This window comes from Pan troglodytes, chromosome X (assembly GCF_028858775.2).
Source record: "Pan troglodytes isolate AG18354 chromosome X, NHGRI_mPanTro3-v2.0_pri, whole genome shotgun sequence".
NCBI lineage: Eukaryota > Metazoa > Chordata > Mammalia > Primates > Hominidae > Pan > Pan troglodytes.
Genome location: NC_072421.2, coordinates 40233053 through 40258499, shown reverse-complemented (window position 1 = coordinate 40258499; position 25447 = coordinate 40233053). Strand labels below are relative to the sequence as shown.

The 25447-nt window shown below is 51.3% G+C and overlaps 1 pseudogene; it reads right to left on the bottom strand.

Moving 5' to 3' along the window:
- Nucleotides 1-11553, bottom strand: part of LOC129138670 (small ribosomal subunit protein uS17-like) — a 44256-nt pseudogene extending 32703 nt beyond the window's left edge.
- Nucleotides 11554-25447: the final 13894 nt, after the last annotated feature.

Sequence of the window (25447 nt, the reverse complement as noted above, 5' to 3'; positions counted from 1 at the left end):
ACAAGAACCAATCTCTAAGTCCCTAAGTTCCAAAGTGTGTGTATGTGGTGGTTGGGCGAAGGGCAGGGTGAGTGGGGAAAATGAGGGGCCCACTGTCCCTCCCCAACCCCCACAAGCCTCTATCCCAACTCAAGTACCTTATAATTTGCTGCCTTGGCCTCAATAAATATTTGTTGACCAACTGATAAATACAGACTGACATTCACAGGGACAAAGTGAATCCCATTGGGGCTTGGACTGAATGTCTGTGAGTCTGTGGATAATCTCCTAATGTAAAGGCCCCATCTCCAGGTTCTATTGCTAGAATTGAGTTTCTGGCACTCCTTTTTGCTTCAACAGCCTCTAACGGGCCCATCTGGTGGCTAGCATCTGAGGCGTACTGTATTCCCTCCATTCCTTTCCACCCAGGTAGGATGTCTGGGTCTGGCACAAGGCTCCCTCCCACCATAAGCTCCTGAGCTGCCTGCACTGTTTCTGGGCTTCCATGTGTCGAGCAGCCAATGGGTAGGTGTGTTTTCAGAGGCTGTTATCTGTGTCAAGACACCAGGTGCCATGGGTGACGTGGGTGACGGCAAGATGTGTGTAAGTCACGGTCCGTGCCAAGAGCAGTGGATGATTTAGTTAGGGATAAGACAACGTATCCACCAGATGCTGGAGCAGTGAAACCAGGGCGGTACATGGTTGGGAGGGAGGGAAGGATGGCTCTGTATTTGGGAAACAGCCGCCTCCCAGCCGTCATTTCGGACCTTCGAAGTCTGGTCAAATACTGATGAAAAGCTGCCAAGGATGAATCAGGGGACTTACCCCTCTGCTTTCCCAGGAGGAGAGCCAGGAAGCAGACCAGCAGGAGTGAGAACAAGGCCGGTCTGAGGATCAAAGGGAAGGCTTCAAACCTTAAATCCAGTATGTGAAGTTTTGCTGGACAGGGGTCCCATTTGCTTTTATTCTTGTTTTGATTTTGTTTCTATTTATTTATTTACTTTTTTTTGAGACAGGATTTTGCTCTCTCGCCCAGGAGGTGGAGCGTTGTGGCATGATCATGGCTCACTGCAGCCTCGACCTCCCAGACTCAAGCGATTCTCCTGCCTCAGCCTCCTGAGTAGCTGAAACTACCGGAGCGCACCACCACGCCCAGCTAATTTTTATATTTTTAGTAGAGACGGGGTTTCACCATGTTACCCAGGCTGGTCTGAAACTCCTGACCTCAGGTGATCCACCCTCCTTGGCCTCCCAAAGTGCTAGGATTACAGGTGTGAACCATCGTGCCCTGCCTGTATTAGGTATTATAAGTAATCTAGAGATGATTTAAAGTGTACAGGAGAATGTGCATAGGTTATATGCAAATACTATACTATTTTATATGAGAGACTTGAGCATCCCGGATTTTGTTATCCAAGGGGTGGGGGCGGGTGGGGGGGTCCTGGAACCAATCCTTCCATGGGTACCGAGGGATGACTGTACGTAGCTTATGGGGATTTTGTGCTGACTGAATGAGATAATTCCTGCTAGTGACAGCACATAGCAAGTGCTCAATAAATACTAGCTCTTGGCCAAGCACAGTGGCTCACGCCTGTAATCCCAGCACTTTGGGAGGCCAAGGTGGGCAGATCACTTGAGGTCAGGAGTTTGAGACAAGTCTGGCCAACATGATGAAACCCTATCTCTACTAAAAATACAAAAAGTAGCTGGGCATGGTGGCTCACGTCTGTAGTCCCAGCACTTTGGGAGGCCGAGGTGGGTGGATAACTTGAGGTCAGGAGTTGAAGACCAGCCTGGCCAACATGGTGAAACCCTGTCTCTACTAAAAACACAAAAAATCAGCCGGGCGTGGTAGCATGTGCCTTTAGTCCCAGCTACTCAGTAGGCTGAGGCAAGAGAATCGCTTGAGCCTGGGGGATGGAGGTTGCAGTGAGCTGAGATAGTGCCACAGCACTCCAGCCTGGACAACAGAGCGATACTCCGTCCCAAGAAGAAAAGAGAAAAAAAAGAAAGAAAGAAATACTAGCTCTTATTTTCATATTACCATACATCACAATTTAGACCAAACCCTTTAAAAATTTGGAAGCTGGCTTGTTTTCTCACTAATGTTCTACCATGAGCATTTTCCTGTATCATTAAATGCTCTTATAGAGCCTCGCTTTAAATGGCTTCAGAATTTTGCACCCCATAGATTCATCATAATTTATTTAGCAATGTTCTTATTGCTGGACATTGATTCTGTCCTCAAATTTCTGTTAATATAAATAATATTGCAATGAACATCTTTGTCAGGGATTCCCCTAACCTTTTTCTCTTGTTATGAAAGTATAAGGTAGTCATTATAGAAAAAAAATGGAAAAATACAGAAGAATATAAAGAAGAACATTAAAATGATCAGAAAGAGAGAGAGGAGAGACTCTCTCACCAGGAAGAGGGTGTTCTAGGCTGGTCTGCAGTCTGTCTTAGAGGCTCTACTCTGCCTGGCAGCGTAAACACAGCTAGAGTTAAATAACAACCCGGGACAATATGAGGGACGTCACAGAGCTCCAAGTGATTAATTGCCAACTAAGCACTACAAGTTCCCTAACCAGCAGTGTTTGCTCCAAGTGACCAGCTGGGACATGGAGAGTCTTTAGGGTTTTTAAAGAACACTTTGTTCTGCTGTGTGACAGGTTTTCTGGAGTCTTTACCAGCCAGAAAGCTTTCTTTCCTAGGGGCTTTTTGGGCAAGGGGGAGCTCTAAACATCCTCTATCAGGAGGCCTCTCTCCCTCACCCCCGCTCCTCTGGCCCTAGTCAATTTGGGGGCTGCCTTAAAGGTTAGAGCTTGCTCTGGCCTCAGCCCATATCCCCAAGTCTCCTCTGAAAGTCCTCAATATTCCGTACTGCTCAAATGATTCCCCTCACTATACTGAAGGAGGCTCTACAGCAAGCCTAAGAGAGGTGTACCCAAACCAGCGTGGGTTCAGTGGGAAGGGATGGCTTGGAAGAAAGGACTTTGGACCTGTTGGAAGCTCCTGGCAGACTGTCTGCAAAACTGGTTGCCAGCAATTTCTCCCATCCCTGTGTGTGCATGCCACTCTCCTCATCAAAAAGAAGCAAGAATCTGTTTCCCCTCCCCTTGAGCCCAGGCTGGCCTTGTGACTTGGTCTGGCCAACAGAATGCAATGGAAGTGTTCCCATGTGACTTCTGAGTCTAGGACTTAAGAGACCTGGCAGCATCTGTCTTTGCTTTCTTGAATAGAACTGCCATGTAAAAAGCCTGGGCTACGCTACTGAAGAGAGAGGCCGAGGGAAAGAGAACAGGAGCAACTCAGTCAATAGGTAACACTAACTGCCAAAAATGTGAATGAGGCCATCTGGGATGTCCCATACTCTGTCAAACTCCTAGCTGACTGCAGTTGCATGGCTCCAGCTGCCACGTGGAACAGAAGAACCATCCAGCTGAGCCAAACTGACCCTGTAGAATTGTGAGAAAAAGAACCAATTGTTAAGCTGAGTGTGGTGGCTCATGCCTGTAGTCCCATCTACTTGGGAGGCTGAGGTGGGAGGACCACTTGAGCACAGGAATTGGAGGCTGCAGTGAGCTATAATCACACTGTTGTTTTAAATCATTAAGTTTTGGTGGTACTTCTTAGGCAGGAGTAGAAAAGCAAAACACAGTTATTTCAAATATTTGAAGGGTCATTGGTGGAAGAGAAATGAGCCTTGTTTTTGCAGGCCCCAGGGTGAATAGCAAGAGAGCTGCACCTTTTGGCTCAGTACAGGTAGGAACTCTAAGACATTCAGATCCATCTAAGAAGGGGACCATGTATGACTTTGTAACACTCCCTGCAGAGCATGAAGAAAAAGATGGTGGCTGCTTGTTGGTGTCTGGAGGGGAACCCAGGGGACCAAATACTTGACATACAGTCCTGCCTTGAGCTTCTTTGGTTCTTTGTCATCTTCCACATTTCATTACATCCACTTCCCCCAAAGGGAACTCTTCACTTTAACCACGAGACCCTGCTGGAAGACATTCCTCCTCTTGTTCCATCTCTGTGGGCTTTTGTCAGCCTAGGCATTTTTCAAAATCACATGCCACATCCTTCAGAAAGCTTTTGGGGGTGGGAATATCAGAGGAGGGCTAGGAAAAAAAATTTTTTCTTGTGACCTTGGCTTCTTTGGAACATATGACCCTTACATAGTCTGCAGTACCTAGATTGCAAGCACTCTGAAAAGAGAGACTATTTTATTCATTTCTGTATGGCCCAGTGCCCAGCACAGGGCTGATGGTCCAGGCAGGATCTGGGTTTGGGCTGAGTCAGGCGAATCAGACACCTGCAGGCTGGATCTTACCAGCCTTGCTGTACCAGGCAGGGCTCAGCAGCTCCCAAGGGGATCAATCCATCCCTGTATGTGCTTGGAACAGGGACGTGAGGATAGGGCAACTCCATGAGGGACCTCCTGAACTCAGCAGGCTGTGGCTGGCTTCTCATGCCTGTTCTTTCCTTCTTTCTTTTCTTTTTTTTTCTTTTCTTTCTTTCTTTTTTTTTGAGATGGAGTTTCGCTCTATCACCCAGGCCAGAGTGCAGTTGCGCAATCTCGGATCACTGCAACCTCTGCCTCCCTGGTTCAAGTGATTCTTGTGTCTCAGCCTCCCAAGTAGCTGGGATTACAGGCACCCGCCACCACGCCCAGCTAATTTTTGTATTTTTAGTAGAGACCAGGTTTCACCATGTTGGCCAGGCTGGTCTCGAACTCCTGACCTCAAGTGATCTGCTTGCCTCGGCCTCCCAAAGTGCTGGGATTACAGGCGTGAGCCACCGCACCTGGCCTGCCGTGCCTGTTCTTGATGTCCGTGGACCCCAGGAGTGTTCAGGGGGGCCTCTGTCAAGCTTGCTGTGGAGCTCAGAGAATCTTCTTTGGAGAAGCAAGATGTGTGTGCATACACACACACACACACCACACACTCAGCACTCAAGCGCGGAGACTGCCTCAGGGGAGACAGTGTCTGCAGGAACCAGACTCCACAGCCTCCCCAGGGACTCGTCATCGCGTCTCTCATCAGGCGTGTCACTTGTCAGGCGCGGCTCTAGCTCAGCGCAACTCACCCCCTCACTCACGCTGCAGGAAGGGCCTCTGAGGGGAGTGGGCTCTGCGGAATTTCCAGGCAGGCGTTGCTTGTCTTGTCTTTGGCAATTTCTTGGCCTGGCCCCAGAAACCCTAATGAGCCACGGGTATGAAAAACGGCCACCAAGGTGGTTATTGGAGGTGCCCATGAAGGGATTTGGGTGTCATTCAGTGTAAGTTTCGGCAATTCCTGGAGAGTAGCACGTTTGAGCCGGACTTGCTCTTCCCTTTTTGTACAAAGGAAAGGAAGAAAAAAGAAAAAGGATCTAGGGTCAGTCAGGCAGAGGTGGGGAGGGGGCAGGTGTGGGGAAGGTTGCCTGGGGGCAAGCAGCCAGGCAATGGCCTTTAGCTTCCAGGGGCCTCAGTCTTGCTCCAAGGAGTCTCTATAGAAGGGGAGCCCCTATAACCACTTTTGGTTTGTGAACCTCTCATCCTAACTCAATAGGAACCTTGTCTTTCTTCCCCGAGCGATTCTACTCCTCCAGCTCCCACGCTGCAATCCCTGCCACAGCTCAGAGCTGCCGAGGCTGTGGCCCAGTCTTTACAGTCAGTCTCTCTGGGTATCTCTGTCTCTATTGTCTCTGGGGGAAAGGCCTGGATCTAAGCACGCACACACTTTTCAATTAGAAATGTAGTGAGCATCTGCCGGATGTAAGCACTGAGTTCTAGAATGTCTCTAGAAAGAGACAGAGCAAATGCATGAACACACGCTGGGCCAGACTGTGCAGCAACACGCTGAGCTGTGATGTGGCATCTGGCGTGACATGTTCTTCCCAGGCCCCCAACCCAGCCAGTCGAAGCCCCTAACCCCTGCCCCATCCTTTCGATTCCTCTGCTCCCTGGCCTGGCCCTGTGTACTCAGGAGTCTCTGGCCATACATGAGGAGCCATTCCTCAGTCAGCCACAGGGTTAGACCCAGTGAGGGGTGTTTTGGGGCCGGCTCCAGCGCACAAGAGCCCAGCCAACTGTGCACAGCTCTTCCTACCTCTGTGTTCAGTGATGACAAGTCTGAAGCTTGGAATTGGCTAGAGTAGGAGGGTTTGCTCTATGGAAATTGGCAAAAACTAGAAATTAGGACTTTCCCCCAGAGAGCCAGTTAAACATTTACCAGCATTATCACTGGTTAGATCCCACAGCGCGCAGCTGAGGGGGCACTGCCAATGACCGCATCCTCTCCCCAAGGGGGCTGAGACTGCACCTTCGTCGTGAACAGGTGCAGGTACAGGCACAGGTCAAGCAGACCTCGAGTGGGCCCCTCTGCTCACCACCAAAAACCTTCTCCAGAGGCAGTCTGGTAGGACTATTTACCTAAGCAGTCCTCAGGTATTCCAACCCCCTGGCTGCAAACATTAGTTTTCAGGCTTTTGAGCTGAGACCACAAATCACTTTGCAAGCAGAGAAAAAGTCTACTTTTTGCCTTGGGCATCTTGGACAGGAAGTCAGGCTGTGGCAAAGAAGAGCATCAAACATCAGGGGCACCAGATCATCACGGGAATCAGATGATCACCATAGCTGTGGAAATGAAGTTTCCTGGTGAATCCACGTCATTTGCCTAAGATCACTCAGGTGCTGACCAAAGCCCCCATTTTGGAATCCTAATCTGTTTACCCTCAATCCAATGCTTGCCTGGTCACAGTGTGGCAGGCAGGTTCCTCGGCACAGGTAAATCCTGGCACCAGTGTGTGCCTACATGTCCCAAAGCCACAGAGATGGAAAAAGTAAGGCCTGGAGGACTCTTGAGATGACGTGCTCCAGTCCACCTCATTTGCTTGGCCACTGTCTCCAGGACAACTTTGTTCCAACCAGTCCCTAAAGGGTCACAGTGCAGGAGTTGAGCAGCTGAGTTTTGGAGTCAGGCATGCCTAAGCCTGATTTTGAATTCCATCAAGCCCTGATGGTATGACCTTGTGCAAGTAATTTGTCCTCTCTGAGCCCCTGTTCTCATCTGCAAGTGAAGATAATAATGGTGCCTACCTTATGGGACTGCTGGGAGGGTTAATGAGACAATGTATGGCAAGTATTTAACAGGGGACTCAGTAAAGGGAAAGTGTGTGTGTCAGTAATTCTGTACTGTGTCAGTTGGGTCCTCCAGGAAGCAAATGCTAAGATGGAATTAGACATGCAAGAGGTTTACTGGGGGAAATGCTTATGGAAGATGAAGTGAGGAGGGAGCAGGAGGAGGTGGGGAGGGCCTTCAGGCCAGGAAGCAGGTCTGACTCCTATGAAGGGAGAGGGGAAGGAAGGAGGGGCTGGTAGGGAAAGCCTCACCCCTCAGTGCAGCTCAGAGAGTCTCAGCCAGGTCCATGGGGAAGTTCTAGCGTAAAGATCACCTAGAGAAGTGATCTAGCCTGGATTGGCCATACTCAGTCACTGGAAGTGCATGGCCTTGCCCTAAAAGGCAGAGCCTGAAGGCACCCACGGCTGGAGGTTGTCAACTAATTGCACTTGCAGAAAGTTCTGTGTGCAAGAGAGATCTGAGCAATGGATCTCCAAGATGACCGTGGTCCCTTCCAAGCTTCCTTGCAGAGTTCCCTTCTCATGCAAATGGGTAAACAAAAAGCCTCAAAGCTGAACAGGTTCAACTTCAACAGGTTGAAGATAAAATGCACGGCCTCCAAGGCAAGCCCCTTTCCTCTGGGCCTCACTCTGCCCCCAGCCTGGTTCCTCGCAGCCCTCCTTCTCTCACCCCTTCCGCCCAGTCTGCATTTCTTCCTGCTCATTGCCACTGCATGTCTGGGTTTTTGCTCATGATATCTTTCTCCCCGGAATAATCTCCTGACTTGCTCACCTGGCAAACTCATTTTGTCTTTTCAGATCCCCTGCAGATGTCACCTTCTTTGTGAGGCCTTTACCAACCTCGAACTCCCCTGTGTGCTCCCACCCACCCACTGGGTCCTCCACTGAAGCATCTGTCACTTACTTGTTTAGCTACAGTTTCCGCCTTAGGGCATTTCTTCAACAAATATTTACTGACCACCCATCATGTGCCTGGCACAAGCACAGGGATGTGATGATGGGCATGGGAGCTTGGCTTCTACCCTCACGGGACAACCAGTCTGCAGGGAAGCCTGGTAATTAAATAGGCAATGGCAAGAAACTGACATGTACAGTCCCAGAGATTGTTTAGGGCACCACAGGGACACATGGCAAAGACAACCAATCTCTTCTGGGATGGGGGTGTCCGGTAGGGCTTCCTGGAAAAAGTAACTTTTTACCTTGAAGCTTCTAAGGTGATTTCATTACGTGGGGAGTTCATTTCGTGGGGAGGGGCTGGGAAGGTGGGGAAGAAAACGACATTCGGAAAGACCTAGGGTGTGGACAAGGTGCGGGTATGGGAGAAGAGGCAGTGGCGACAAATCCATGAAGAAGTTTGGCTGTGAAGGACCAGAGAAAAATGCAGTGGGGGTGGGTGGGGGTGGAGTGGGAGGTAGCAGGAGATGAGAGAGAAGGACTTGTAAATGGCTGATGGGGAGGGTGAAGCCGAGGACCTGGGAGAGGGCAGGACTAATCTCTGGAGTTGCACTATACAATACAGTAGCCACTAGCAGCGTTCAGCTACCTAAATGAACTAAGATAAAATAATTTATCCCCTTGGTGGTACTGACCACATTTTAAGTGCTCAGTAGTCACAGGTGGCTAGTGGCTATTCTATTGGACAGCACAGAGATGGAACAGTTCCATCACTGCAACTGTTGTGCAGCGCTGCCCTAGAGTTGGAGCAGCTAGCATCCACAGCCCAAGAGTGGGATTGGCCTCTAGATGGGTGGAAAGACACCTGGAACCAGAGGGTAGGCAGACAGGATGCTGTGGACAGACGTGTGATGGCAACATGCTGGGGTGGGGGAGGTCATGGTCTCTGTGAAGTGGAGTGTGGGGCTGAAGTCAGCTGAGTGGAGAATGAGGGAAGTAACTGTGTGTCGAGAGCTGAGCAGGAAGATGCAGGATTCGCAGGGCTGGTGGTGGTGCTACTGCTTAGCAAGGCTGAGTGATTTCCTCCTGCTGGGCTGGGCCTCCTGGGAGCAAGCCTAGAGGAGGGCAGGAGGGCCTGTTGGATTTATAGTGGGCTGATGTTTATCCAGGCTGTGCTACTGGGACAGGGGAGCTGAGGATCCTCAAAAAGGTGGCTGCAGGGATGGAGCACAGAGCTTAGGGCCTCAGAAGAGAGTTCACTCTGTGTACTGTGACAAGGAGGTTTGTGGTGTGCCTAGGTAATAGAGGACTGGAGAGAAGTCAGTGGAATGGGGGATTCAGCTATCTATTGGGTAGCAAACTACCCCAAAACTTAGTGACTTATATCAACATTTAGTTTGTTCATGAATCTGCTACTTGGCTGTACTCAGCAGGGATAATTTGTGCTTCACTCAGTGTCAGCTGGGTAGCTTGAATGGTGATGCAACTTGGCATCAACTGGGGTGGCTCAAAGGCCGGGATTGGAATCATTCGAAGGCTTGCTCTTTCACCTATCTGGTGGCTGGTGCTAGGTGGTGGCTAGGACATTAGCTAGGGCTATTGGCTGGAACACCTACACTTGACCTCTTCATGTGGTCTGGGCTCCCTTACAACATGGTGGATGGGTTGCAAGGGTGACAGTCCCAAGAGAAAAAGAGAGAAGGAAGCCATGCAATCATTTATGACTTAGACTAGGATGTATGTGGCTACATTCTATTCGTGGAGACAGTCACAAAGACCCACCCAGGTTCAAGTGGAGGGGAAAGAGACTTCTCTTGAAGGGGGTAGAGGCACGGTGCTGGAATAGCATGTGGGACCAGAAACATTGCTGTGGCCATTATTTGGAAAACACAATATGCCACAGAGTCCAAGAAGTGAAAAGCCGAAGTCTTATCCTTTCTCAGGGCAGGAGAGGAAGAGGTTTCACCAGGTTCAAATTGTTTCAATTTGTTCATGCAGCTAATATTTACTGAATACCTATTATGTTCCAAGCTCTGTTTTAGGTGCTGAGGATACAAAATGGATAAAAATCCCAGTCCTTGTGGAGATGACATAGTAGTGGGGGAAGAATCACAATAAACAAACAAGCAAGTGTTGGCTGGGTGCGGTGGCTCACGCCTGTAATCTCAGCACTTTGGGAGGCCAAGGTGGGTGGATCACCTGAGGTCAGGAGTTTGAGACCAGCCTGGACAACATGGAGAAACCCTATCTCTACTACAAATACAAAAATTAGCCTGGCGTGGTGGTGGTGGGGCGGTGGGGGGGCGCTCCTGTAATCCCAGCCAAGGCAGGAGAATTGCTTGAATCTGGGAGAAGGAGGTGGCAGTGAGCTGAAATCGCGCCATTGCACTCCAGCCTGAGCGACAAGAGCAAAACTCCGTCTCAAAAAACAAACAAAGAAAAAAACCAAGCAAGTGTTTATTATGTTAGGTGATGCTAAATGTTATGCAGGAATCACAGCCAGCAACAGAAAGTGAGCAGATGAAGGAAGGAGGGTAGGTGGAGCAGCTTGGGCCTCCTAGGAGCCGCTCTCCGCAGGGTGGAAGGAGGAAAGTCTGTAAACTGCAGGAAGGAGTGGGAAGGTTTGACCATTCCTTTTAATGTTGTATCCCAGCCGCCTAGCTTGTAGAGCTGGATAAACTTCTGTAAGGTGTAAGAAAAAGAGTCCCTCAGGCACTGAGTCGTTGTCCAAGGTCACCAGCTAGTTAGAAGCAGTGCACGAAGGGCCTGCAAAACAGAGGGCACATTTGACCCCTGACCTAGGAGGACTTGTGCATGCTGTCCGGTTTCTGAGCTAAACATTCCAGAGGGCTTCTTGGAAACTGGTGCCCCCAGGGAGTGTGTCTGTGCTCGCAAGTTTCTGTACCTTCAAAAAGCCGAAGGGTCCCAGTTGGAGCCAGTCCGAGATGGAGCGGGCTCAAGAAGGAAAGAACGTGGGGATTTAATTGGACTCAGCGAACCCTTCCCGGACCAGCCGGCGTAAACTCTCGGAGGCTGTCGCCTGTGCCCGGCTCTCCTCCCGGCCTGGGGCGCTTGGCAGAAACGCGGTCACGGAGAAGGGGTGAGGGTGGCAATCCCGGGTCTGCCCTCCCGTACACCTCCCTGCTAACCCACCCTGTCTGAAAGGCCACGGGGACCAGGCTACTGGGCATAGTGTGAGGACAAGAAGGGATGGAGGGCTCGGGACGGCGGGGACACGCGGGGGCAGTGTTGGGGGAGCTGGAGTAAGAGTGTTCCGAGAGGGGAACTCGGGCGCGGGGGTGCGGGAAGGAGCCTGGGGTTGGAGTATCCGGGGTGGGGGTAGGCCGGAGGAGGGGTGGTGTCTCGGAGTGGCGGGGCTGGGAACTCCCCGGGCGAGGCTGAGGCAGCATGGGGGGCCGGTGGTGGTGGCGGGGATTGGGGCCCCCGAGGCATCTCTGACCACAAAGGGCCGGGGAGCGCGGCCCGGCGGTCTCAGCGAGCCGTATTGATCGAAGGGCGGGCGCAGCGAACGCGCCGAGAGCGGCTCCATCCATTAGGGCCGCTGTTCGCCTCCAATTAGAAAAAAAATCATTACTCAGCAGCCAGCAGCGGCCTGCGCGCCGCCTGGGACCGCCTGCGAACAAGCGAGCCAGCGAGGGAATGGCGGGCCTCCCCCACCCCCGCGCTCCCACCCTCAGCCCCCGGCGCCCCGCCTCCCCCGGCCCTAATGACAACTATTAGAACTGCCTCCCCGCACCCACCGCCCGGCGAGCACAAAAGCGCGAGATTCATTTGGTAATCGGGGTAATTACAGTGGGGCGCGGGGGCGCACGCGGCGATGGCGGGCGCGCCGGCGGAATGCTAAGGGGCCGGGCGCGCCGCCCGCTCCCACCGCCCCGCCCTCCCCGCCCGGCCCCTAGCCCGAGCGGCGCCCGGGGCCGCGTCTCTCCTCGCCTAAACCCTCCCCACTGCCGCTGCTGTAAGGGGGCTGCCCCGGGGCTCCCGGGGACTGGAGGAGAAGCCCCCCGCCCCCCGCCACGGGTCCTCTCGTCCTAGCCCTTGGCAGCGCGGCCAGCGGCGCTCCGGACAAGATTTGCCACGTCCGGGAGCCGGAGAACCCCTCGGAGGTCCGGCCGCATAATAAATACCGCGTGCAATGTATTCACTCTGCGGCCCCCGGTTAATTTACACGCCCGCTCCAAGCCGTGCGCCCGCCTCGGCGCGCGCCCCGGCCTGTCGTTCCTATTTACAGGCGCGAGGCGCAGTCCCTCGAGAGGGCTTTTATCTTTTTCTTTCTTTTTTTTCTTTTCTTCTTCTTCTTCTTTTTTTTTTTTTTTTGAGAGATTTAGGATGGATGCAACGTGTCATTAAACCTGAAAGGAACTGTTATTTATCAGTAATGATGTTTTCCACAGGCCTTTTTCCTCACCTGCGCGGGCACAGGTACCACCTGGGTGGTGGATGCGGGGCGGGGGTGCCAGGAGGCCTGGGTGGGGGTAAACTGTGTGCGGGCCTAGCCGGAGGCGGCCGGGGCACCGCTGGAGGCCACCTCTCCAGACTCCGGGAACCCGAGGGCCTCTCCTTCACTTGGAGGCACGGTGCTGCACCCCCGTTGGGGGGTTCCCCTTGCAGAGCTGCCTAGAACGGCAATGTGTTAGGAGACGCCTCCGAAGAGCCTCCTCCTCCTTAGCTGGCAAGAAACGCAGACTCTCGGCAGTGCCATTCTTGCAGCAGAAAGGCCCTGTGTGACTCCAGCACTCGGAGCAGCCGCCTTATCTGGGGTGATTTCCCATCTGCCTCCCTGGGCCCAGGATTTCCTTCCTGCACAGGACTTATCTTGTCGGGAAGCAGAGCTGTGCGCTAGAGGCAGGCCCAGCAAATGGAATGCTCGTTCGGTCTTGTGTTCTTAATGACCCATAACAGAGTCCTCAGAGGTGAAAAACAAAACCCTCCACCCCCTTAACCATTTCTGTGCCCATCCTGGTCTGGGAGATTTCTTAATCCTGCTGCGCCGTCACACGGACTCCTCTCTGGATTTTATCCTGCGGCTGCCCGGTCCAACTCAGCCGCACCGGGACTGGGGTGGGGAGGCGGAGCCCTGCAAGGGCTTGAAGTAGGGACTGCAAACCCCTGAAAGAGTGGGCAAAATTCTGGGTAGATGCATTTTACCGAGGGGAGAGTTCTTAAAGGGATCTGAGACAGTCCCAAAGGTTAAGAACCACCTGCCATCCCTTTGACCTTGTTGAAGTTTGATCTCGGAGCCTAGCTTCATTATCAGAAAGAACGAGAATACCCCAAAGCAGTCGTGATTAAAATAGTGAGATAATGCTTTAATATTTGTAAACTGTACAGGCTTCTTCAAAGATAAATTATTAATGATGCCAAAGATGGCTGTGTGGTTGTGCGTGTGTGCACGTGTGAGTGCACGTATTTGTGAGGTGATAGTGCAGGAGAAGTGTCGGGGGAGTCACTGGGATTATATTATTTGTCCTGAGACCTCCCCCACCCTCCGCCCCTGACCATTTCTCTCTTCCTCAGGACCAAGTGGGGTTGATCTGGAATGTTGCCCCTCGGTTTTGAGAATCACCAAGGCTGGGTGGGAGAGATGGGCAGCAAGGTCTTCCTGCTGAAGCCCGTCTGGTCCTCAGGAGACCCATGGCCCCCTTGGGCACACAGTAGCCATCTGCACGGAGTAGGTGGCTACCACATCTTTGTGGAATAATGGAATCAATGACTGGATAGCTCAGTGGTCTTGGGCCAGGCCCACATCCCTTCTGTACTTGCAAGTAGAAAAGGACTCTGGACCCTTTCCAACTGCAATGTGTCTGTCTCTGGTGGTGGAGGCCCTTCGGTATCTTTTTTGATTCCATGTCTACCTTCTAGGAGCTCAAAGACTGAAATAACCAGAATCCAGGGTGTCAAGCATCCCCATAGAGATGGGGACTGATGTGGTATAGTTCATTCCCCTCATCCACACACTAAGAAGCTACGACAGAGAAAAGCTTGACTGAGGTCATGAGACCAGGGTTCAGAGTTCCCCTCACTGATACCCCCTTACCCCCACACAAAAGGACAGTGGCAGCCATGCAAGGGCACTGCCCAGACCTCCCTTCAGCGGAAAAGTTTCTGGAAGAAGTGTCATGGTCTGCTAGCCTCTGGCTGTGGCACCTTCGGGATCTGCTGCAGCATTCTTGCTGAGGCCACCCTCCCCAGGCTGTTCCCGCCCGATGACAGAGCATAGCAGGGGGACTAGAGCTGGGTCATTACTGCCTGACACAGGAAGTTTCTGATGGGCAGTCTGTGCTCTGGGGCTCCCCATCGGCCTGGCTGAGACTTTCTCAGAGCTGCGCTGCCGGCTGAGGCTCTCCCTACCCACCCCTCCTTCCTTCCCCTCTCCTTCTGCAGGGGTCAGAGCTGCCTCCTGGTCCGAAGTCCCCCCCCCTCCCTCCCCCTTTATCCTTCTTAGAAATCTCCCCCAATACATCTCTCACACTTACTCTCTCTTGGTGTCCTCTACCTGGAGGACTCAAATTGCCACAGGGACTAACACGTAGACTCCCATGCCCTCCGGTATTTTAGGCGGGACCCTTGTGTGTTCAGGAGCATGTAAAGAGCCAAGGGTGGAGCTAGGAGCCCTCAGCTACTCCTTTACCCCGTTCCAGAAGGTTCCAGGCTCTAGACACTCCCCTGTACCCATCTAGGGCTAGGTGGCCAGCTGTCACACTCTGGCAGTGATGCTGCTCATGACTTGTATTTATTCTTCAAGTTGCTCCTGGGTATATTAGGGCCCATCTCTGCCCAGGTCCCTTGCCAGCAAAAAGGCTGGTTCTTACCCACCAGCTTGCCCTGTTGCTCTGGGAAGTCAGTCCCACGGCCAGACCGCCCTCTTTTCACACGGCCACTCTGAGCACCAATGTGAGAGGCAAATGCCAGCCCTGCAAATCTGTACATGGAATCAGAGGCTCTCCAGACTCACGTCCAAAGGTGCATGGGCGGGGTGAGCCAGGAGACGGGGGAGCCCTGCTCAGTCACAGACACAGATGACACGAAATCAGATGGAGGATAAAAAGCATCACTGGAAAACAAAGGAACTGCTAGAGTCCGTGCCTGCTCGAGAAAAAGCAGTCATCAGCCCAAAGATGGATGAAGTGGAGGGCTGTTATTTTTAAGGCGGGGGCAGAGGTCATTAGCTTGAAGAATGTGTCATATTTGACATCGGGAGGGTGGTTATGTGAGGCTGGAAAGCAAAGCCTGGTCCGCTGCCTCTCTGGCCAGGGAGATACTATTCCCTGGGGAGAAAGGACAGGCCCTCAACTAGCGGAGAGTGGCATGGAGGAATGTGTCCCCCAACCTTTCTAGAAGACAATAAATCTGTGAATTCTTCTCATTGGCAGGGCTGAAGGTTCATGGGACTGAGGCCAGCACCCAGTGGTGGCCTGGGCTGTAGAACTTCAGAAACAGCTAGTGCTACCCCTGTAGGCTAATTGTTTTTTCCAGAACCAAACTTTACTTGGCAGCACTAGGCTATAGCTCCATGGGCAGGGGTTTCGGGAACGGTGCCTTTGGTCATAGGGTATCAGGGTTATCTACAAACCCTCCTGTTTCTGGGAAACCAGCCTGAAGTCCTCATGCCCTCTGCAGCCAGAGGCCACTGGGCGCTGTGGTTCTGCCAGCTTTGGGGTGAGCAGAGGCAGAGACAATGGGGGAGAAACTCTATGAGGACAACGCCTGCCCAGCCTGAAACATCGCTAACAGATGGAAGGATGCAAACAGCAGCATGCCAAGCCTTCAGAGAGCTGGGAGCTCTGCCTGTGATTCAGGGAAGCTCTGATTCAGAGCTCTGAGCGCGTTGTCGCCCGGTGTCCTCAGGATGAAAGGCCTGCTTGGGGGGCTCCTCTAGTCCATCCCTCCCGGCTCCACCACCTCAAACTCTGCCTTCCAGCAGCAACTTCTTCCAGTTCTCCGGGCTTTGCGAGGCTTTTGCTGGGGCTGTACCCTCAAGCCTAAAACCCTCTGACTCCTAAAACTATCTGACTCCTACAACTATCTGACTCCTACTCATCCTTTCGCTTTCAGCTTAAGCTCCAGGAAGTATGGGCAACCCCCACAGTAAACAAAGCCAAACGTTTTCTTTATCTGGAGCCTTTACTATGCTAATGTACATTGTGAATCTTCCGGAGGTTGGTGGGTGGGGGGCAGTGGAGAGGCCGCCAATCTTTCCAGAAGTATTTGGCCCCAAGAGGCCTCCTACCCCCACGTCTATTAACCCTCTCCCAGAACGAGGTGAGGAGGAGGAGCTTGGGAAATGCTCCTCCAAGAGAAGCAGAGCGGAGGCAAAACCCCTCTTGTGGGGAGGTACAGTCCCTTCTGCCCTCCTGTACCCTGCGGATAAACTTACCCCCTGGAAGGAGAAACCAGAATAGCAGCCCAATCTCTTCTTAATGCAGCTGCAGGGTCAGATCCAAGTTTGGGGGCCTAAAAGTTACGTGAATTTTGGGGCCTTCTTGAAGAAAAACAGTGCAGAGGTACAAATGATAACTGCTAGGACCCTACCAGGGCCTTGGAAGGGGACTGTGAGAGTCAAGGCCCTGAACTTTAAGCTTTATTAGCGTCGAGGTAAAATCCACACCTGTGCAGAGGCTTAATTCTGGACTTAGGTGTAGCTAAGACACATCCCTCTCCACATCACGTTTAGGTCAACTGGACGGTCTTGGATGGCCCTCCTTTGACTCTGGTATATCTCTGCCAGGCTCCGGCTGGCCTGCCTGCCTCTAGGCCCACAGCCAGCCTGTGGTTTGTTCTACTGGGCCAGCCATGCAGGTGAGTGGTCTCTGGCACTTCCTCTTCAAGCCAGCAGACTGGTAGGGGCAGCAACATATTGGCTGGGCAGATCTATTTGCCCTCCCCTCACCCCATCCACTTTCTGTGCCCAGGAGGCTGATCCTTGATCCTTGGGGACTGGATCCCTTGGGCTGCCTTGACCACTGGCTTCTGGTTGGCTTGGCCAATGGGAGGCAGGTAGGAGGAGTCAGAGGTTGGGTATTTATTTCCACAGCTGGGCTGCCCTTTTGGTGGTGGCTGCATTCCTTGTCCCATAGCAGCCCTCACCTACAGCTCTTTCCAGGTTCTGCTAACAGCCCCCACTCCTGGCCCCCTCAGTCCAGGGAGTGGTGGCAGCTTCCCATTGTTGCTAGTCCCAAGGTACTTCCCTATCCCTTGTGGTTTCTGTAATCTGCCCACAACTCTGTAAATAGTCCCTTTACAAACTCTTGTCAATTAACCCTCTTGCTGAGTCTGCCATCCATTGCTACCGGGGCACTGACTCACAGCACAAGTGGTACCCATGGGCAGTCCCTAAGTCATCCCACCAATCACAGACAAGATATCCTGAGTTCCCCACTGGTCAATTTGAATATGCAAATGTTAGGCATCTGTCCCTGGGGGTAAGCTTTCCACAGCAGTCTAGAGCCTGGCGGTGGACTCCCTGATTCACCTATCTGCACTGTGGCACTTAGCACTAAACTGTGTGGGCTCCTCCTTCCTCAGTGTTCAGATTAGGTTATGGGAAGAACATAACCCCTTCCTCCCCCAACTTTCTGTGTTGTTTTGGGTGAGAGCGGACATTATAATTTTGGGGAATGTGATAGAACTGCCCAGAGTACATGAAATCAGCCACATAAATTATTGAACTTAAATGATGGTTCCGGTGATGTGCTAGTAAATGTTTAACAACTGGCTCCCTGCCCCCCAAGCCCTGACTTGTAGTATCTGCTGATTTCCATGATGCAAATACTCCCACCACAGCCAGTCTCAAGCTGCCCACGTGATGGTGCTGACCATGGAGTTGAAAAGACACGGACACAGCATTACATAGTATTTCTTTCTTTCTTTTTTTTTTTTTTTGACACAGAGTCTCACCCTCTCACCCAGGCTGGAGTGCAATGGTGTGGTCTCAGCTCACTACAACCTCCGCCTCCCGGGTTCAAGCGATTCGCCTGCCTCAGCCTCCAGAGTAGCTGGGACTACAGGTGCCCGCCACCACACCTGGCTAATTTTTGTATTTTTAGTAGAGACGGGGTTTCATTATGTTGGCCAGGCTGGTCTCGAACTCCTGACCTCGTGATCCACCTGCCTCAGCTTTCCAAAGTGCTGTGATTACAGGCGTGAGCCACCATGCCCTGCCTTTTACATAGTATTTCTACCACACAGTCATGAAAGGGTAAATAACCTCATGAGAGTAAATAATAGTAAACTGTAGCAAAGCAGTCAGGAAGGTGTGAGTTTTCAGTATTTATTACCTTTGTTTTTAATATGACTTACTCCATTTTAAATTTTAATTATTTTAATTATAATTCTATTTTTTATTTTACTTCTTTTAATTTTTATTAATGGCTATGCTTAGTAACCAATTGGCAAAAATTCCTGAAAATTTGATGATCTGATCTCACAAACCAGTACCCTTTGGCTCCAGCACACCATGGAAGGGTTCTACTGGCTCTGTGGCAATGGAAAGAAAAATTAGTTTTCAAGAGAGAAAACAAAAACAAAGAAAAGCTACGAGTATTTCAATTGCGCCACCTTGTGGCGCCACCTAACAGTACTATGCCCCCATGACCTGAACTCCCCCCCATTTTGGTCATGCTGTGTCTCTATCTGGGGTGCCCAAACATCCTGGTTTGCCTGGAACACCTCCTTATTTATGCCTACTACCCTGGTTTAACGATAAAAACACCCCTTTTACTTTCTCAAAAGTGTCCTAGTTTGAACAATAAATGATATGGTTACCTAACCTATACCCCAGTAGACTATAACTAGCTTGAGGGTAGGGACTGTCTTGTTTACCATTGCATCCCTCAGACCACGGAGGCATTCAACTGATATTTGTGAAAAGAGCAGTGAAAGTTAAGGCTATAGAAACAGTTTCCCTGCCTTGTTGGTTACACTGATAACCACTGGGATTTGGAAATCTTTACGCTGTGCAGAGATTTTTAGTGTAATGTGATTGGCCCTGTAATCCCTGACCCCGGCGTCCCTGTGCACAAAAAGCCAGGCTGATAGACGTCAGAGCCTCGTCTCCCAGGGAGCGTGCGGCAGCCAGAGGGTGTTGGTCTGGCCATCTGGTGCAGGAACAGTCGAGCCGTGTGGGAGCCCAGCTGGCACGGGAATCCTTGGCTGTCCCCGGCAAACAGCATGGGGAGGAGAGCTGTGGGATCAATAGTAATTTCCTTCAGAAGAACGGCGATGTAGTGCAGTTGGCAATGGCATTGGGCTTTCCCTGGCACGGAGGCTTCTAAATGTGCTTGGCCCTCTTAGCTAGGAAGTGGACTTACAGCAGAACACTGGACAGGGAAGGGAACAAGGACAGGACTTTCTTGGCCTGAGCCCAAGAGAGGTTGCCAGGTTGGCTGTGGGAGCAAGCTTTCTCTGTGCTTGTATGTCATCGGCAGAAACAACGTAGACACTTTGAGTCACTGATAGAGAGGAAATTGTGGAAGCTGGAACATTCCCGTGGGCCTACTGGCACCTCCCATGCAACATCCATCTACTCAGCACCTAGGGGAGGCTTCTTTGTTCCAGGAACAGGTGGTAAAGGTGATCTCCATTTCTCACTGTCTAGAGATGGAGGGTAAGGAGTTATCTGACATTTCTGAAGCAGGGCCATCATTGTGGATGGAAATAGTGGCGAGTCTAGGGGCTCAGGGAGTGGCTAGGAGTTCAGAAAGAATGGGTCAAGCTTGAGCTGCCAACTGAAGGATGAGCAGGAGTTTTGTTGGATGGGATGGTGGATTCAGGAGCACACCATATAACTACCCCCTTCAAAGGTTTGGGTGGGGACCGCTGCCCACTTGGAATTGTCCTTAGCTGATAGGAGCTGGCTGAGCTGCCTTGTCCAAGGGAGCGCTCTGCCACCTTCCGGGAGGGCAACTCATTCAATGACTGGTTTATAGGCGGGGGAGACTATGCAAGGACTTACCCCCTTGCCTCAATTTAGGACATCTCTGAAGGGCCATCCCAGCCCCAGAACTTGCCTTGGAGTTGACTGAGGCCTCTGTTGCAACTGCACTGTAGTTCAGCTTCTCCCTCTGCCCCATCCTGCAGCCCTTTCTCCCTCACAGGCATTGTTCCTGACAGCAGCCTCCAATCAGGATCCTATACACCAGTCACCATCTCAGGGTCCATCTCGCACAAAGCCCAGCATAAGCCAGGGAGGGAGGGGTAGCTCTTCTTGGGGAGACAAACAGTGTGCAAACTGTGGCCTGGAGGGTGGGCAAGCTGGCCAGGAGGGAGTGTCCATTCCTGTGGACCAAGCACAGGATTAAAAAAAAAAAAAATCATCCTAAGAAGCAGATTCTTAATTCCTAAATTTTGGTGGTCAGGGAAGATTCATGGCATAAAGGTCTTGCGTTCCTGTGATTGTGACTGAGGTGTGACCTGTGGCATTTCTTAATATAATTTATATGTTCCTGCATCAGGTCAAGTTTTCCCCCAGCCTACTTTCTTAAGTTGCTCCTGTGTCCCAGTTTGGGCTGGAAAAGTGAGGAAGGGCAAGCGCTTTGGAAGCAGGTAGGCATGTGTTCGTGTCCCTCACTTACTGGTGGTAGAACTATGGGCAGATGCCTTTACCCTTCCGAGCCTGTTTCCTCCCCATCTCACATGAGGTGAGATGGGGATAATGAGATAATGCCTATAAACACATAGCACGGGGCCAGGCATGTAGTAAGCACTCAACAAATACCTTTATTTTCATTCCTGCCATTTTTGCTTCCTTTGCTCAAATTTGCACTCCTTTAATCAGAGATGCTTGGTGAGGCCGGGTGCAGTGGCTCACACCTGTAATCCCAGGACTTTGGGAGGCTGAGGCGGGTGGATCACTTGAGCTTAGGAGTTGGAGACCAACCTGGCCAACATGGCAAAACCCCATCTCTATGAAAAATACAAAAATTAGCTGGGTGTGGTGGCACGTACCTGTAATCCCAGCTAGGATTACAAGGCAGGAGAATCGCTTGAACCCGGGAGGCGGAGGTTGCAGTGAGATCACGCTGCTGCACTCCAGCCTGGGCAACAGAGCAAGAGTCCGTCTCAAAAAAAAAAAAAAAAAAAAGGAATGCTTGGTGAGTATCCATTCCATTTGGTGTGTGGGTAGGGGGAGGTGGGGGAAAGTGGCCGCGCAGTGGGGAGTGTTGATGGTTTTGATAGTTTTGATAGGAGCAGGATATATAAACAGACCTTCACTTGAGTCCTTTAGAGATTCAGTCTAAAGCTATCCCACATATGGGGCGGCCTAACAGAAGACACAAACTTGCCTTCATCTCCTCCATTTATCAGAGGGGGAAACTGAGGTCTGGAGGGGAACTGATGCCTACAGTTACCAAGTGACATCTGGAGACCCTGAGCCCCGGTCTTCCAGTGCCCCAGCCCTTGGCTCACCTGGTCTCCCCAGAAGGGAGAGAAGAAGGCAACCGCTTTGGGGTGAGAGCAGAGCTGCCTCCTGGAGCCTCAAGCGCCAGCCTCTGCTCCTGTTTGTTCCCAAGCTCACCAGAAGGGCACCTCCCTCCTCCCCACTGATGTCAGCCGATGACGTCTGGGCTGCATTCAGGCCATGCTGTCATTTGTCCCATGCTCATTCAGCTGATTAAAAGTCATCAATTGTTTTTTAAGCCACCAGCAGGCGAGCCACCAGGCGCCATTTGTTATTGCTCGGCCATGCTGTGAGATGCTGTTTAAACTCACTGAGCAAAGCTTTCGGAAACCAGAGGCCAAAAGCATTTTTGGAGGAAAGAAAATAGGAGAGAAATGAGTGGGCCCACATCTTTGCCAGAAGGAACAATCAGGCCATGCAGGCGAGGGGCTGGTCCCCCTTTTAGCAGCTCCCACGCAATTCTTTTCAGGGGCCTTTCTCTTGGGGCCAGAGCCGCAGGGAGCCCCCTTCATTTCTCTCCCTTCCGAAATAATCTCCACTGTGGCTAACATTCATTTGGGGAATTTTTTTTTTAACCTAGTCTCCCTACCTCCAAGTTATCCTCTTGCTTTTTGGCTAGGTTAGTGTTCCTACAACACTTCTCCATGCCACTCCTGCTCAACCACCTTCAATGGCTCCTCATTGCCTGTGGAATGAAGATTAAAGCTGTTGCCTGGCATTCGAGTTCTCCACAGTGTGGCTCAGGTCCCTACCTCTGACCTTCCTTGTCACTATACTTTAGCCAAATCACACTTTTCAGCTCCCAGACATGATTCTTGCTCAGCTGTCTTTGTTCACAATGTTCCTTTTATTTGAAATGATGTACTACTTCCCCAGCCCCGGCTCTCAGCATTTTGAACCCCAAGGATCTTCCGATGAGTGTTTTGGAAACTTTGTCCTGGTGTCTTTATGGAGGCCACAGGTCCATATCCTCTTTGTCCCCTTTCAGTCACATGTGCAGTAGACACTATTGATGCCTCACCCATGTCACCTTGTGCTTACCATTTCTGTGCACACAGCTGCCAGCACCTGTATCCCTGTGCCTGGAGCCTGTTTCTGACCACTTGAGCCTTCTCTGTCAAGCAGAAGGTGCCAGGGGGTTAATGCTCCCTGGGAGCAGCCCTCAACCAATGACTGATGGGAGCTGGTGGATAAATACCCCAGCTCCCTCACTCCATGGATGGAATATTCCCAAGTAATTGTTCTGTGCCAGCTCTCAGATCCCCAGTGGGACTGTGCCCCAGTTGCCCACAGCAGCAACCTGCTCATTGGCTACCTTCCCTTCCCTGCCTCCTTCCAGATATACCACTTGTACTTAGACCCTTATCTCAGGGTCGGCTACTGAGGAACCCAAACGCAGACATGTCACTTTGTTTGTTCTGGTCCTTCGTCCTGCTGGACTAGCCCCAGATCCCCTGTAGGTCCCAAAATGGTGCCTGGCCCATAGCAGGTCCCTCATAGTAGGTACCAGTAAATGTTGAATGACTTGAATCTGTATTAGAAAATCCTCTAAATGAAATATAAGCAAAACCTGTTTTTCTGTGGATTGTTCTCTCTGCCTGCATATGCCAGGGCCATTCCCACTTCTGTGCTTTAGCCCTGCCACCCCCTGCCTGGTCCTTTCCTATGGAAATCTGTAAGACTTAGCTTTAGCCAGGCACGGTGGCTCATGGCTGTAATCCCAGGGACTTGGGAGGCTAAGGCGGGAAGATTGCTTGAGGCCAGGAGACCAGCCTGGGTAGATAACATGGTGAGACCCAGTCTCTACAAGAAATTTTAAAAATTAGCTGGGCATGGTACTATGTGCCTGTAGTCCCAGCTACTAGGGAGGCTGTGGCAGAAGGATTTCTTGAGCCCAGGAGTTTGAGGCTGCAGTGAGCTATGATCGTGCCACTGCAGTCCAGCCTGGGTGATATTAATAGAATGAGACCCTGACTCTTAAAAAAAAAAAAAGACTTACCTTTAGCCTCAGCACTTCCCCACCTTGCACCACCCCCAAGAACACCCTGTCTGCCGCAAGTCAGCCTGCCCTGGTAGTTCCCTTCCCTGAATTGCTACTGAGCTTCAGTAGCACTGCCCAGCCTTGCACTTGCCGCTGATTTTGTTACATGTGTTCATTTTTTTCTCCACTGTGCTCTTCCATTCTCAAGGGTAAGTCTCACAATCCCAAGGGCTTCCTGTTAGTCACTTCTCCTTCTGTCCCCAGGAGGAATTCGAAGGTCTGACTCCATTATGAATCAGGGAAGATCAGTGTCATTGGCAAAAACAGCTTTTTTTTTTTTTTTCAGCCATGTCTCAAGAAACTTGCAAGTAAATGCAAGGCTTAGTTGTATGTGGATGGGTGCAGGAGTGGTGGGGCGCACAGAGATGGGGGAGGGGGATCTGGTAGAGAGACCCTGTGGCCATGACCTGCCTTAGCCCCACAAGCTTTTGAGCCCTGTTCTTGAACTCGATATGTCTTGAGTTTCACAGGGGGAATCTCTCACCCAGCTCAATGTGGTTCGCCTTCAGGGGTCCCTGCCAGAGCCTGTCTGGATTAGGCAATCAGGAAAGCCGACGAACACTGGGGAGAAAGCCTTACATGGACAGGGCATCCCAGATATCCCCTGCGGGCCTCCTTCCTCATTTCCAAGTTTCCTTATTAGATGGCGGAAATGTGTCTTATTCAGTCAAGAAGGACCCAGGCCAAGGTGAAAGGGGCACGGTTAAGCTCTCTGGGCCTGGAGTCACTCAAGCACCTGGAAGGAGCGTTCTCTCCCTTAGAGACAGTTTTCATTTCCACCTTGCTCAAAACAAAAGCCAGGTGGCTGGAAAAACAAATGCCTGTGCAGGAGTTCTTCTCACATCTATGCTGACTTTTCCAGACCACAGATTGGGACGTGCTGACGGACAGGCATGGGTAGATTTATGGCAGGAGATCAACATGAGATATCGGGGGCAGGAAGTGTGGCCTTCCAGTGCGCAGGGGCTGGCTGTGTGTCCTCGGGGTGGGTGCTGGGCTGGTTGCATAAGGGCCACAGGAAGTGTCCCTCAGGCTCAGGGCATGGGTTTCTCTGCAGTGGCCTGAACTCTGAGAGGAGCATAGGAAGGGAAATGCCTTTCTTCCTTAGTGTAGAGTTGCTGTTACCCTGGAAACGGCCCTTCTGGCCTACAGGGCCTAATAACATTCCTCAAAGTTTTCAGGAGTTGTGAGTTTTGGAATGATGACATGAATGTGGCTTTGTAGGGGCAGAACTCTGCCTCCGGAGTTAGGCGCATGAAGGAAAACACAGCAAAACAAAATGGAAAATGCAGCCTGTGGTTTAGAAAGACTATGGGGTTGTAGAATCGTAGCTGTCGAATGGGAAACTTCTGTGCATCTTTTTCCTTCTTTGATGGTAATTCCTGCGGTGTCCTAGCAAAGTCGGAAGTAGGATTCAAGTTTGGGGATTTTAGAATGCCCCTGGCTATGTACAGGGTTCCTTATTCCTCAAACGGTAGCTCTGTGGATCTCTGCAGTTGTATGGTTGGCTAGGAAAGCAGAAATTGTCATATTACAGAAATATTCAGTAATGAATTTTGCATGAAATTTGCCCCCACGCAGACATCCTTCACTCCTTCCTTATCAGCTACCTATGTCCTGCCCTTTGGTTGCCAGGAAGCAGACCACAGCCCAATACCGTGTGGTGCAACTGTGAAGTCCAGAACTGCTAGATTTTCTGAAATCAAATGAGGACGATGCCGGAGAATTACTTCCATCTCATGAGGAGTCACTAATTGGGATCTTGAGTGAGTTAGCTCGGTTCTCAGCCAAAGAGATGATCCATAGGCAGGAGGCATGATGGGAGTTTCCAAAAGTGGACCTTTTGAAGAACAAAGAATCAAGAGAGACCCTTGGGATAGCTGATGAAGGCCTTGAACCTTTTTGCCAAAATGACCCTCTTTATGATGGTGTGTGAAAGTCAAGGGTGAACTGGAGGCTGTTTTGTCTCTAGATGATTTGGTCGGGG